Source organism: Rhinolophus hipposideros (assembly GCF_964194185.1).
Source record: "Rhinolophus hipposideros genome assembly, chromosome: 4".
Classification (NCBI taxonomy): domain Eukaryota; kingdom Metazoa; phylum Chordata; class Mammalia; order Chiroptera; family Rhinolophidae; genus Rhinolophus; species Rhinolophus hipposideros.
The window spans coordinates 78,545,282-78,549,390 of NC_138050.1; the positions used below are offsets into that span (position 1 = coordinate 78,545,282).

At 34.0% G+C, this 4,109-nt stretch overlaps 1 pseudogene across 1 annotated transcript; it reads right to left on the reverse strand.

Annotated features, from left to right (window-relative positions):
• Nucleotides 1-1,810: 1,810 nt before the first annotated feature.
• On the reverse strand, nt 1,811-2,616 carry LOC308496752 (MICOS complex subunit MIC27-like; annotated as a pseudogene). Its single transcript has one exon. The product of its transcript is annotated as an MICOS complex subunit MIC27-like (transcript).
• Between the last annotated feature and the right edge of the window lie 1,493 nt (nt 2,617-4,109).

The following is a 4,109-nucleotide window of genomic DNA, read 5'->3' on the forward strand; positions in this document are numbered from 1 at the left end:
TCTATTTCTCCAAAAATTTTAGAATTTTCATAGAAATTGCATTGAATCTGTAGATTGCTGTGAGTAGTATGTACAGGTTAAAAATATTAAGTCTTCCAATTCATGAACACTAGATTTCTTTCCATTTATTTGTGTCTTCTTTAATTTCTTTGAGCAATGGTTCTTAATCTTCAGTGTATAAGTCTTTTGTTTCCTTGTTTAGGTTTATTTCTAAGAATTTTATTCTGTTTGATGCTATTATAAATGGAATTCTTTTCTTAATTTCCTTTTTGAGTTGTTTATTTAGTATATAGAAACACAACTATAGTTTTGTGTGTTGATTTTTTTGTCCTATAACTTTGCTAAAATAATTTATTAGTTCTAATATTTTTTTGTTTTTTAAATTTTTTTACAGGTGTGGAATCTAGGGTTTTCTACATATAAGATCATGTTGTCTGCAAGTAGAAGTAATTTTGCTCATTTTTATACCATTTGGATGTCTTTCAATTTTTTTTCTTACCTAATTGATCCGTCTAGGACTTTCAATGCTATACTGAATAGAAGTGGCATGACTGGGCATCTTTGCCTTGTTCCTGATCTTAGAGGAAAAGCTTTCAGTCTTTCACCATTAAGTATGATGATAGCTGTGGGCTTTTTATAAATGGCCTTTATTATACTGAAATAGTTTTCTCCCATCCCTAGTTTGTTAAATGAATGATTTTCTCTTAATGAAAAAAACAAACAAATAGAAGTCATACTTTCAAATGAGGTCATAAAAGGCCTCCTGCAGCTTCCTGCTTGCTCTCTCTCTTGTATCATTTTCCGTGGAGGAAGCCAACTGTCACGTATTGAGACTCTGTGTAGAGGACTACATGACATGGAACCAGACTTTGGCAAGAAACCAAAGCCAGCATGAATGTTCTAGACATCGAATTAGACATCTTATTAGCAGATCTGTCGGTCCCAGTTAAGCCTTGAGATGAACACAGTCGCAGTTAATATCCTGAATGAGTCTTCATAAAAGATGCTGAACCAGAACCATCTAGCTAAAGCCACTTCTAAATTCCTGACCCACAGAAACTATGAGATAATAAATGTTTGTTGTTTCATGCCACTAAGTGTTGGGATAATTTGTTATGCAGCAATAAACATCAAATATATATGTGAATAAAAATTAAGTACATATTTAGCTCCTGGTATAATTTTTTTTTGAAAAAAAGATGTTCAATAATGCTTATAAATGAATGATACCCTCAAAGTTCTGTTTTTAATGGAGGATACACATTGATAGGACCCAAACAATTATAGTGATTAATAGATTGATAAAAAACTGAATGGAGATTTCTTTTTTTTTTGTCATAAAATGTGGATATTTTACTCCAGCTCTGGAAAATGAAAAAAAAGGGGTGTGGTAGGGAACATATCCTTCCACACACTATTCTTTTCAGCTGACATTAATTACAAAAAGCTAAAGCAATTATACATGTGTATATGTATAAGTATTTACATATACATATACATATTTTTTCAGATTTCAGTCTCATAAGTGTTCATATAGTTACTCTATTTTTTTTTTATAAACACCCTTAAAAGTTATCAAATGTATCCTAATACTACTACCTCTGCCTCTTCACCAATCATTTGATATTGTTTGGATTATATTCACTGTTTGTGATTTAATCACTTATGTGATTGGTCAAACAATACATTAGAAGATTAAGGGAAAAACTTGCTTTAAGTTATACTCTCTATGCAGCAGAGGTACCCATTCATGATTTTTTCATCATCATTTGCAATTTCTCACATCTTGTAGTACTCTATGCAGACTATTTCAGCTTCTAGTGCTGTACATATCTGCACCTTCTGGATGGGACTGCCCGTGATCCATGAGCTTGGGGTCAGGATAAAATGTGTAGCACCTGAGGTGGATTCTGATTTGGTCTTTGTTTCAGGGCTGAGTTAGGTTGGCAAAGCCACTGGGTGTTTCAGGTCGTGAATTGCTTTTGCAGGTATTTCTATCTCAGCAGAGCTTCCTAGCTTAATTTTTTCTTTAGGTTCAGCAAGTGATTCTTTTTTGTTGTTTTTTGTCCACAATGATTTAACTGCTTCATAAATTTGCTGGGTTGTAGCACATGCCTTTTTCCTGGTTACCTTTGCAATTATTACTGACTGAACTGGGTAACAAACATTTGCTCCTAAAGTGGCCAGTCCCAGTGGATAAACAATTTTCTTAAATCTAGAACCTTTTCTTGCTGAAACCAAGCCTGCCAATCCTGAAATTGTAATCACTCCAATTTTCGGGAGAAAATCTTGTGGTGGATTCTTCAGATAAACATATGTATCTTTTCCAAATTGTACTGTGTCCATTATCCCATTTCTCACAAAGACATAAGCATGCTTGCACTAGCCAATATAATGACCAGTTGTAGTACAGATGAAAGCAAAGCCCGTTTGTAAATTACCAGGCTGCTCTTCAACATATTTAGACTCTAGAGGTGGTGCAGTATATATGGGAAGCTGCTCTGGTTTCACTAGCTGCATTTTGGATTCCTCTTCTTTGGCTGCACGCACACTCATAGAGGCACATATCAGACCTGCAGGCATGCTTGTCAGCTTTCCCATCCTAATGGCCACCATGTCCTTGACCGTCTCTGTCAACTTTTCCTGAGTGGAGATTTCTAATGGCATACCTTTGGACATGTGAGTTATGTGGGAAAATTTTACTATTAGGTCTCAGAACCTGGAAGAGCTATATTTCTAGTTTTTGTAATGTTGACTGAATGCTTAGATACGTATTTTACTTTTGATTTCTTGCTATGGCTGCAAGGTTGAAGATTAGAGCCAAATTTGCATTTCAACTGTAGATTTGTGAAGTACCCCATGATATACATCTTTGAGTACTAACTTTGCTTTGATTAATTGTACTATTCTACCTTCAACCTGATTGAATTTTAAACATCTTTTTGTAGTGCTTATAATTATACCTATATTATTTTTGCAACAAAGCAAGTTATGAATAATCAAATGAAAGTAACTTGAATGAAAATATAGAAAAGATGTTTATAATAATCTTAGATGATAGGAACCTAGATCTAAAGGAATTACCTAGTAGCAATATAAATTCTCAATAGTTTGAACTTTGACCCTAAACCAATAAAACATAGCAAGAATTAATGTCTTTATTTATGTTAAGAGATAAATTATATATGAAGAGGTCTGGGGGAGACTTGACATAAAACGTTAATGTTAAAAATGTACAGAAGGGATTTTAATATGAGATAACCAGGGAATGTAGCCACTGAAATGAACACAACCTTGGGCTCTACTGACAAAAGTGTAAAATTCAGACCTAAAGAGGGAAGAACACATTATCCTGTACCCATATTAGGCTATTTTGCCATAATTTCTATTTCTCTGGGCTTTACCTTCAATGAAATACAGAACTGCAATGCCTGTTGAGAATTAGTGGCCAAGCCATGTTAAGAATTAATATTTAACCTGAAGAAGAGGTATAATGAAGATATAATTGTTTCAATACTCTAAAATAGAGAGTTTGTTTGGAAAAGGATCAAATTTATTTTGTGTTGCTTCAAAGGTTACAAGTAGAACCCATGGTCTATAATTATAAGAAAGTATATTTCAGTTCAACATATGAAAGAGCTTTGTAATAATGAAAGCTCTTCAGTGAGTTCCTTACCACTGGTGGTATTATTGCAAGTGCTGGATGAGTTCCGCCAGGGATGCTAGATATGAGGCCAGTATAAGAGAGCACTAAGGTCCCTTCAATCGCTGAGAGTATATATGAAGCAAATTTGTGGTGGTGCTCAACTCTGCTGGGATAAAGCTCATTGCAAACTTGAAGGCAGATAGACTTACGTGAGATTAGTTAGCACCCCACAACGATAAATTACTCCAAAATAAATACACATAGTCCTTTTGTGTTTGAATTCAAAATGCAGAATTGTGGCAATATCAGCTTGCACAACACTAAACTACTGGACTATATATAAAGGCAATTGTAGATTATTATTAATTTTAAAATCACTTTTCCCCCTTTTCCTAAGACTTAAGTATTTGTATGTTCTCTCCATTTGTGCAATATGGTAAACTAAAATCACTGATAGTTCGAT